Consider the following 12,186-nt stretch of genomic DNA (forward strand, 5'->3'; position numbering starts at 1 on the left):
ACATAAAGTCTCAAACTTTGAACCAGAAACCCTAAAAATGGCCCTAAAAGCAAAACTCGTGAAGAACAAGGAAAGCTTTGAGCTTTTATCTCAGAAGTGATCTCCAACCATTGTAGAACTCGGATCTACACTTGTTCTTCAACTTCTAGCTCCAACAATGTCTCATTCTTCTCCTTCTTTACCTTGAAAAGGTAACTTCAAGCTCAAAAACACACTCACAAGCTAAAGCACGGATCTCAGCTCTCTAAGGACTCACTCAAGGGGGTATGGTGGCTAGGGCAAAGGACTACATGTTCCTTTTATAGTGCACAAGCCCGAAATTTAGGGTTTGCATCTGGGCTCACTACGCCCAGCGTAACCCCTAGGTACGCCCAGCGTAGCCGGGCGAGTCCGTGTTCAAATTAAGCGTGCGATTACGCGCGGTGTACATCTCAATACGCCCAACGTACTCACCAATCTCACATACAACTTTAAGGGCCAAAACTGACAATTCTCCAAAATCGAAGGATCATAAAGCTTACCTGGATTCCGGGCTGTTACAGGTTGAGCTTAGCCAGATCCACAACACCATCCACGTGTCCTAACTTCAGAAGTGTGTAGCTGATGAGGCCAAAATCATTTGCTTGGATGATATTCAAGTTGATGAGAGCCTCAATTATGTGGTGAAACCAATAACGATTTTAGACCGGAAAATGAAAGCCCTACGGAATAAGGAAGTGAGGCTAGTTAAGGTGCAATGGCAGCACCGAAGAGGCTCCGAATGGACCTGGGAGCCGGAGGATGAGATGAGGAAGCATATCTACACCTTTTTGCATCAGAAGACTTCGAGGACGAAATCTAGTTCAAGTGGGGTAGATTTGTAACGCTTGTTCCATGTATTAGTCATTTCGCAACATTTTAGGGTTTTGACTGGAACTCAACGAGTTGGGGAACTCCAACTCAACGTGTAGGGATTTATTTGGATGCAAGATTAAGGAATCAACTTGAAGATTTAGGAAGCCCTAACTTGACAAGTAGACGCTGGAAAGGAAAACCCTCATTTTTAGGGTTTGCACCCTATTTAAAGGCCTTAAGCCTCATTGTTAGCCTCCCTTATCGCCCCTTTGTCCAGAGAAAACCCTAGTTTGTGCTTGTTCCCTCATTTTATGTGTGTGTGAGCTTGGAGAGTGATTTTTTGTGCTCTTTTGGAAGGAACTTGAAGCTTGAAGAGGTTTGATTGAGTGGAAGGCAGTAGATCCGAGATTTCCTCCAGTATTGTAGCTACATTGAGGTATAAAGTCGATACCTTGATCATTCATTTGCTAGATCTCCCCATTAGAGGGTTTAGTGTCATTTTTAGCTTATCCTTGGGTCATTCTTGGATTTGAGCATGTCTTGAAGCTATAACTTCATATTTATACACCTTAGGGCCTCCATGGACTTAAAGTTGCCATCTTTATTAAGTCTTTGCCCTCCTTCATGATCTAAATCTCTTAATAAGCTATGTTTGAGTGTTTTGTCCCCCTTAATGCCATGCATGGACGTAAAGTTAGCTACTTTACGTGGTATCTTCACCCTAGGGGATCAGATTCATAATTTGGGGCTTTGGAATCGCTGGAAAAGTGGTTGAATGTGTTAAGACTGGGAAAACTCGACGAGTTGCCCTGCCAACTCGGCGAGTTGACTCGGGTTTCCTCGATCCCTGGACACTATTCGAACTCGACTAGTTGCCTTGTCAACTCGGTGAGTTGATTGGGGTTTTTCCCGGTTTTCTAAGAACTGAAGGAACTCAATGAGTCAGCAAATGCACTCGACGAGTTGGCTCAATATGGATTGTTGACCTTGACTGTTGAATTTGACTTTGACCATGGTAGACCAAGTTTGACTTTAAGGGTATATTTGGTATTTTAGGATTTTGATAAAGTTAGTCACATGGTGGTTGTAGGCAGTTGAGTTTAGAGCTGTGAGTTGGGATTTGATCATACCAGTTCTATAATACCCCATTTATTAAATAAATAAATAAACAAAGTAATGAATGAATAGTAGCCCTAAAATCAATAATAATTTTGCAAGGTGTTGGCTTCGAGGAGTTAATATTTATCAATTTTAGAATTTGGGGGTTGAAAGTGTAAGTTTCGGGATTTATTTTGTAAAGATTTTTAGAAGACAGGGGGTGTTTGGTATCATTTGTACCTAACATGAAAGGATTTATGGAAGCAGGGGCTAAAGGGTAAATTATGGGTTAAGTTTGAAAGCAAACAGGAAGGGGGGGACCCTAGTCACCATTATCCAGCCACCACCCTCTCCATTTTCAACCTCCGGTCGCCATCTCCCTGTTGTTGCTTGACCAACAGGTGTCTCCTTCGCCGACAAAGATGTGGACGACGTAGCAGCTTCCGGGTGGAACCGCCAAGATCAAGGATGATGCTGCCAAACCCTAGCCGCCACCCTCGGTTAAAGACTGCCACCTTCCCCTCTAAGAGCAAGGACCGACGGAAGGAGCATTGAGGCCGTTCGGAGAAGCCTGAAGAGATAGAGCGTCATTATTGTCATCGCAAAACCTTCCCCTCTCTGGTTTGTTGCTGCAACGCCGTTATTACCACTTTTAGCCACCGCAATGGCCGCTAAGGCTACCGCTGCCGTCACCACGCACCACCAGGCGGGTGGTTGCGTCCAGATTTCTGAGCAAGGGTTCGTGGGTGTGTGCCTGTTACAGTGAAGTGGTGTTTGGGTATTGCTTGACCGAATTCTTCAAGAAAAGCCACTACCACCACGTGTCACCGCCGGCTGCCACTAGGGTGGATATGTGTGTATTTTTATTAGTGTGTGTGTGTGTGTGTTATTTAGGGTTTTTCTTTGTAATATTGTATTCGGTGCTAGAATAATGAAAATAAACCCATAATCACCACCGTGAGGCGGTGGCTGCCGCCACCAGCCGCCGTGTTGGGTGACGGTGTGCCTTGTTTGTGTTTTGATTTGTTTGGGATGCTTGAATAAAATGGACTAGAACCATGACCACCACCGTGAGGTGGTGGCCCTGTCATGAGCCGCCGTTGACCACCGCTATCCGAGGTGGTAGTAGTTGGGGCCCGACTAGCGAAACCCTAATGGGCCTAGTGAAACTCTAATGGGCCTAATGAAGCCCTAATGGATCTAAGGACTTAGCTTTTGGGCCTATTGGATTGAGATTGGGTTGGAAACCGTAATTAGGGTTTAGAAAACCCTAATTTTGGAATCATTGGCATGGACTTATCGGGACCCTTATTTTGGGCCATTGGAATGGAATTGTGAATTACACCCAACCACACTATATGATTTATCTAGTAGAGTGATGGACTTAATGCATTAAGTCCTTAATGGGTTAAGTAAGAAACACTTAACCCTAATCGTCATTTTATGTGAAAACCCTAATTGCACTTGGGCTTTGGTTTGGGCCTTTCTATTTGGCTTTGGTGATTGGGATATTGATGGGTCGTTCATGAACAATCATATGGACTAGAATAATTTAATGGGCTTTAGGGTAAGGCCCATGTGAGGGGTTTGGGCCCAATTTGGAAAATTAGGCCATAGATAGGCCATAATTGGACCTTTATGATTATAAGATATTGGGCCATTAGAAATTCCAAATGTTTGGACTTGACTAAATTGTTGGGCCTTAGGATAAGACCATGTAGAGGCTTGGGCCCAATTTGGAAAATTGGGCCATATTGGGCAACGCTTGCTAAAAAAGCACATCAGTTTTGGTCTTATTAATAGGAATGCAATAATCTAACTTAGCCCGTCATCTATCTCTTCTCCTTCTAAATCTTCTAAGTCAATTCCAACGTCCATATAATCTTGCAAATCTTCATGAAAATCTCTTGCACGTGAATGATTGTCTTCGAGACTGAATGCTTCACCTTACTCATCATTAAGCCAATCCTGCAGATTCAAAGCAATGTGATCTATGTACACCTGAAGTACATAACATAATTTATGCTGTAGCTATTATGCTCAACCCTTCACGAAACTCCAACTCTGGTATACAATAGTACACCTTCTCATATTTCTCCTATGTAGATCTTTCACAAAAGCCCCACATATTCTTTCTTGTCCATTCCAGCAAAATCGATCCACATCTTCAAACCAGTGTTGTATTCCATCTAAATAGTTGATTGCAGGGTACCACTTAAAATACATTGGAAATGAAGATTTATCTTCATTTAAACAGCCATAGAAATAACCTACGAGAAAGGGTTTAAGTGAAAAAAATGGTAGAGACTTCTCACCGGCTTATAAAGAAAGAAGGGTAAGAAACACATTAGGCAAGTATTGTCAATTATGTGTCAGTTGACATTGCAACTCATTCGTGGCTCAATAAACCTGCCGGCAAGTATCACAACGAAGATCATTAATTAAAAATTCATTAACAAGTGGTTACATAAACAAATCACAATAAAGAACAACCGTAAGATCTTTCAAATTTATATATTCATAAGATATTGATATTTTAGTCAAAAGTATCTTTTATTAATTATTATAATATAATAATCAAATATGAGTTTTTTTTGTGGAAGATATGACTTATGAGGCAACGTTTCTTTCATGAAACCCGTGAGGCCGTGTGTGTATGTTGCCATATTAAAACTGGCTGCGGCCATTCCCATTATCAGTGTTGACTACGCAAAAAGCCAATTATTGACCTTTTGGTTTCACACCACTTTTTTCCGTGAATGACAAACAATGAAACAAACGAATAAGACCGTTATTGCTCTACTACCATCGGGATGATACTGTTCTATGTCTCTATATATCGCACCGTTATTTTCTTTAAATCACGTATATCTCGCACTAAAATAGGAGTAATAATTATGATGCAAAAATGACCATTTTTCCATATATATATATATATATATATATATATATATATATATATATATATATATATATATATATATATATATATATATATATATATATATATATATATATATACTTGGGGTTTAACCAAAAATACATTGAGGTTAAAAACTTTTATGACATGGATTGGAACCAAAAATACATTGAGGTTAAAAACTTTTATGACGATGGATTTGAATGGATTTGAATGGATGCATAAAATGAACATTGTTTAAAAGAAGTGGGCAAATTGACAACACAAAGAAACATTTCTTGTAAGGAATAAAGAATATCTATAATTATCAAAGTTTCGGTTACATGCTTATAGATCTCTATGCAATGAACAAGAGCCTTATATACGTACCTACATGTTGTTATAAGAGATCGTATAGCATCAAAAAAAACATAAACAACGTACTCTGTATAAGAGTATATCTATCGACTAGTTATATCACAAGTAACTGAAGCTCTCAGAAAGACCGGAGTGCAAACCCTGGCTAGCCAACCGGACGTGTTCTCTACAGCACAGAAGCCATAACAGCTCATGATCCCATACAATTTCTTCAAGTAAACTCTCTGCTTCTGGGTATCTTCATTAGAACCAGAAATTGGGGTTCTACAAAGAGGGCAGTTTGGATGGTCTTTCAACCATGCTTCAACACACTGAACGTGAAACCCATGTCTGCACCTTTCAAGCATTGCCAACCTTTCTCCTGATGCCACCTCTGACAGGCACACGATGCATTCAACTGGAGAGATACCAACACCAAGCTCCTTCACCACCATGCTGGTGTTCTTGAGGTGGTCGTCGTGGGTATTTGACACCGTGTCTAACCAAGTCTTGATGGGTGACATTATGGAGTCGACGAATCCCGCTATCATAATCATCATCATCATCATCTTGACGAACAAGTTTTGGTGGAGTGTGGAGAGAAGGAGGATAGAAGGAAACCTTATTGGTTATGTGTCTGGATTCTTGGCCTAATAGGGTAATATATAGGCGCTGTTGGCTACTTGGCTGATATATATATGGGAAAAACCTAAAGATAAGAATTAAATAGATTGGTTGTGTATCTATTTAGAAAGAAAAAGAAGGCTTTTAATAGAAATTGTGTGCTACGTCTTGTTCCAAATAAGCTTCATAAGGTAGGACAAGTTGAAGAATCATTAATTTTCCTTTAATTGTTGATGCTTATTTTCTTTCAATTTAAGCAAGTTAGTCCGTAATTACAGTCGTATACACTTTCTGACCTACCAATTAATAGTATATTTAATTTGATTTTTGAAAGTTAGTTAACAAAGATAGAATCTTGATTATTAGTGGATCAACATGTTGACAAAAGTGATCAAATTGCATCTCCGCTTTAAGCCTTTAAGGACAAATAAAGCTTATCAATTCAAATATTAAAAAGAGTGGTCCGTTGACATATATTGTAGATTAAATCATCCATATTAAACGGGCACGATGGATTTTGCGTTTTGACATTTCTTTCATCGACGGTCCCCACACCCCTCTTCCTGTCTTCCAACTATTTATTTAGTGCAATGCATCTTTTTTTTATCGACTATGAAATTGAAACGGACAATGGTGAACTAAATAGAATTGAGATATATTATTCTAGGAAAGATGGCCCAAATTTTGGTGATTTTAGTGGCATATGATCTCTTTTTCTTGTGCTATAAGAGTGTCAAAGAGGATCTAACTTGATCCACTGCAACTTTGATGGTGCATAAAACATTCTTGTTTAAGATGCGTTGGATCCAGAAGAACAGAGTCCCCCTTTGGGTAAATGGGCACAACCCCTTGTCGATTAGTGTGGAATGAACGTATTTGAACTAGGAAAAATATGCCTTGGCCTTACCTTTACAAAAGATTGCAAAAGATATAAAATAAGTTATGCATGGAATACAAACAATCAACACAAAGAACACGAAAGTTTAAGTGGAAACCCAAAAACGAGAAAACTACAAAGGTATTAGTATAATTTCAAGATAATCGAAAAAGAAAGAAGGAATATACAAGGCTATGAAAATCGACAAAGAAAAAGGGAGAGAATTCGAGATTATTAATAAATTACAATAAGATCTTTAGATTACTTTGCATAATTAAAAAAAAATTAAAAAATAAAAAAAATAAAAAAAAATAAAAAAATAAAAAAACCCTTACAAAAAATTTAAATAATGCTCCAAAATCATAAAAACAAAGAAAATAATGGGGATCCTAAGGCGGACCGAAACACTTACCTTAGCAATCCAAACATATTACCGAGGAGATATAAACACTTGGTCTTATAAACAAATGTAAAACCCAACACCGACGCAGATAACAAATTAGGATGCGGAAATATAATAAAATAAAAATGTCTAATAATAAGAACACATCCAAATACAATTTTTAGTAATAGGAGCTTGTTTACTTCCTATTGGTTGGGGCTTCTAGTAATCCATTTAGTGCATATAAATTCACTACCACCTCTGAGTTTCTAGCTCATCTTCCCTTAAAAATCCCTCATAGTCATTGAGACTTCCAAAAACAATTTTTATTTTCTTTTCTAACAAATCAAATACGCTAAACCCCACCAAAAAAAACTATGGATAAATATATAACAAACTCACAGGTGTCATTTACTAATAAATTATATTTTCGATGATTACACCAACAAAATCATCACTTATTATCAGCGGCAGGGCTAGATGGGACGTTGGGATACTACAGTGCCCCTCAAAAATTGTTTTATATCTATATATAAAATATGGGAAGTGATTTGTACACAATATTTTTTTGCCATACACGACAATTCATGCATTATATAGTTGTACAATACAACATTTTAAAGCACAAATTGTTGTATATGGAGAATAATTGTTGTGTACGGATCAGCTCCCATAAAATATTATTTGTAAACATGTTTCATGTTATTGTACCCCCAGCTAAAGAGATTATACTATTTTTTTAATGTCCGATATTGAATAACTACATATAATATATTGACAATGTTTGTATCCCATATCAAAATTTGTGGTTCTGCCGCTGCTTCTTATTGAGAGAAGATGATTTTGGAAGTGTGATCTGTGAAAATTTTATCATTAGAAGATTTAAATGAAACATAAAAATTCTACATATGACAGTTACGGAATCCTAATTTCTCGGTTAGAAAATCAACAATGGCACTAATCGAAAACTAATAGAAGAGATAACTTTAACAATATTATATTTGAAACGAGATTGGCATGTAGGAGTAACATTTAGATATACATATTTGATAATGATCTTGACAAGTGTTAAACATGAAGTAAAAAAGACAAAATTTAAGGCTTTTATACCTCTAAATTGTGGGATCCACCAATTTTGTAGGTGAGACTTAAAAATATGGAAATCCATCATTGAAATCACCAAAATTACACTATGAAATTTACCAAAACCATGTACTTTTGGTGATTTTGAATATGTTGCAAAGTCCTAAAATTGATACCAAAAATTTCTTTTAAAAACTGGATTAAACATTAAAAACCATTCCTTTAAAGCATATCATAATATCCAGGTTTCAAATTCATAAAGTTAACCAGAGTTAAATTATAAAATCCAATGGAAGTCTCGAAATAGCAATATAACACTTATGTTAATGTACAGTCACGTTGTGCCACTCCCTCTCACATTCAAACAACCTGAATAACATTTAACTTAACAACGTAAACCTGGGCTTAGTGAGTTCCCCCAATATACGACAAATTCTAGCATACATAGCATGCGTACAAACAAATGGCTCGCAACCTATCATTGTTCCGCCATTTTTTTAGAACGTCAGAAATTATATTAACTCAAAAAACTAGCAAGAAGTTAGAACAAAACAACAAAGACCATTACAATAAAGCTAAATTTGGGTTTTGAAGCCACAAAATCGGATGAAAATTACCTTTAGACCTACTTGAACACCAAAAGTAGGACCGATAGATGATGTCATAAAAGATAACATCCCTTTTTGGCAGAATGTTACTAAAAATGATATTATTTTTAAACATCTAAATATCCTACCAAGAGACATAAAACAATCCTTCAAAAACGTCTTTCGCCTTCATCCTCATTTTGATATTATCAAACCAAGTGGCTCAGTCATCAAAAGAGTAAAAAAGAATAAGCATCCATACCCTACCAAGCAAGAACCTTAACCATCATTGCCTTAGCCACTGAACATGTTAAAAAGAGATGGTTGGCGTCTTCAACACCATAATCACAAATTAGGCAGCTAATCTTAGAAATATCTATCCCTTTCTTCGATAAAATGAATCTCATAGGTAACCTATCCGTGTACATTTTCCAACAAAAAACATTCACTTTAATAAGCACCACCTTCACCCATCTAGTGGCCAAAGAGGAAGAAGCAAGGGAAATCAAATCAATCAAACTCATAGCTGAAGAAACTAAAACACCCGAAATGTCTAAAACCCTTAATATTCTTTCGCAACCAAAACCTTTTCCCAAGAAATCCAAGCCATCTTCTGCTCGTCCCTTTTCACACTCCGAAAGAAAACACTCTACATGGATTCCAATTTTTGAAGAATACCAAAAGGAGCTTTGAGAAGCGACAATAAGAAGACATAGACCCGACAACCGATTTAAGAATGGTTGGGCCACCACCAACCGAAAAAGCTTTAGTATTCCAATTATAAAGCCGAGAATCAATTATTTTAACAACTTCAGTCCAATGTTGATGACGCGAAATAGAACCACCCACCATAGCTCCTAGATCTATAAAAGGAAATTTAATAGTTGTACATATTAAAATCCATCATCTCAACTTCATTAAAAAGAACACCTACACCAAAAAGCCAGAACTTATGCACATTTTATTTCAATCGAAAAGCCAAGAAAAAACAATGCAAGATACTAACAATGTTCGAAAAGTTAGAGTCTTTCCATCCTCCAATAAAGACTCATCATTTATGTAAAAATGATGCAAGAGAGACAAAAGAATCAATAGAAAGACCCGCAAAAAGACCTTGTTCCATTGCGCAGTTAAAGGTGATGTTCAAAGATTTTGTAACCAAAATAAAAAGTAACAGAGAAAGCGGGTCTCCTTGACACAAACCTTTATAAAACCAAAATTCATCAGCAACGTAACACATGAGTCGCTAGGCATGAACCTTAACAATTGTTTCAATTAATTAAGGATTGGCCGAAAGTACAATAGGCGTACACAAGGTAAGCACAGCGTACTCCCTTTGCATGCGCGTTTCGGGATAACCCTTACGTACGTTTGGCATACCCATGTGTACGTGGGGTTTACTCAAGCCAGGGAAAACCCTAATTTTTAGGGTTTGCACCCTATTTAAGCTCATTAAGTCCTTCAAGCTCATCACCTTATCATCCTCCTATACCTCTTGATCCATATATTGAAACCCTAATTCATTTCCCTAAAGTTTGAGCTTGTATGTATGTGCTTTGGGTATGTGTGGTGCTTAGAGAAGAAGAAAAAGATTTGTAAAGAAGCATTAGTTCAGGAAGAGCTGGTAGATCTAGAGGTTTCTCATCATTTCTAGCTTATTAGAGGTAAAAAAAAAAAAAAAAAAAAAAAAAAAAAAAAAAAAAAAAAAAAAAAAAAACACTTTCTACCTTGATGAATTAATGTGTTAGTTTTTAGTTTAGGGCTTATTTCATCATAAAATGGTCCTTAAGGTGTTTCGTTAGAGTTTCAGCTACTCCAGATGTGTTCAATAAGGGAATATTAGAATTGCCTCTCATAACCCTAACAAAAGAAACAAGAGCATCCCTACCCCACAATTAAGAATTCACAAAAAAAAATCTTATACTATTAACATTTCACTCGTAGCCTATTTCCGTTCCATCAACGACTATAGGTATCCATGCTCACATCCAACCGTTGTTCCATAATCAACCCATCAAACATATTGCATACGAACAAATGGCTCATAACTTATCATTTTATTTCCATTAAAAGTTGACATGCAACATAGCATCGTTATGTCATCACCCCTAAAACATGAGACAACAATTTATTTGCAGTCTAGCCCATTACGTCAATGACTTAGGGTATGCAGACTCTGGCTATCTAGACTCATAGCCTAACGTAGTTCCGTTATCAATCCCTCAAACATGATACATAATAACCACCACAATCAAGCAGTCATCATAATACCATGCCAAGTATATACTAATGTTGAGGGGCTACCTCATGAATGTATAATTATATGTAGTCAACAATAAGATAGCCAGTCAAACATATTTTCCTACCTGAGAGAAATATATCAAAGAGTAAATTTTTGAAATCGTCCGTATGATTTGGTCAAAATTACGTGTTTTGTACCTAACATTTTTTTTGCACTCAGACTATCCCTGTGGTATTCATTTGTTGTGATTTTTGTCCCTAAAAACATGAAATGACGATATTACTGTGACAACCGTCAAAATTCGAGTTGGTTCTAGATTCGATAAACTTAGTTGAGCGTATAGGCATGACACATACTAGACTTTGTAACTAGACGCTAAGTTATAACCTACTAAAAACATGGAAACAATTAGAAACAATGGATAGTGTACTTAGATGTCACATTGATACGTGACTTCTATAGTTACTTTAACTGTAGTGACTATCCATATTCGAGTCATTCTTTGACTCGAAGATCTTTGCATGAATCATGTAGACACTTCATGCACTTGACCTAGAAGTAGAAATTAGGTCTGAGTCTCGTAGGAACTTAAGTCAAAGTCGAAACTAAGACTAGTATACCTGATTCCTCAATTTCACTTGAATCTCGAAACCACTACATAGAAATGCCAATGAACCGATAAAAATAAATTACAAACATTATTTCTAACTTGAATAAGACTTATGAAACTCTAAAATAGTTTGAAGTCTCAAAATTTAATTAATTTTGATATCCAAAGATTTATTAAATCTCAAGACACTAATAACCCTAAAAACACAAATTTATAAACTTTAACACCTAAAAATCCATAAAATTTGGTATGGACTTCATAATATCAATTTAAAATAACTAAATTTATTAAAATGTAATCAAGGAGAAATAATACTTAAGTCCTTAATATTTAACCTTATTTTCTAAGACAAAAATCAATATTTTATGAGTAAAATCTATATTAAGATGCATATTTTATAAAAAAAATTTGATATTTTTATAAAGAATTTGAAATTTATAAAAATGGAAGAGAGGAAAACACTCTCTCCTCCTTCATAAAAATTAAATTTAATGGCTACCCTCAAGGTGGCAACGACGGTCGGAGCAGCAGCAGTAACTCTTCAGCCGCTCGGAGCGGCAGCGGCAATGATGCTCATGGCTGCGGTGTAGCAC

Source organism: Lactuca serriola, chromosome 4 (assembly GCF_051521515.1).
Source record: "Lactuca serriola cultivar US96UC23 chromosome 4, Lser_US96UC23_V15, whole genome shotgun sequence".
Taxonomy (NCBI): domain Eukaryota; kingdom Viridiplantae; phylum Streptophyta; class Magnoliopsida; order Asterales; family Asteraceae; genus Lactuca; species Lactuca serriola.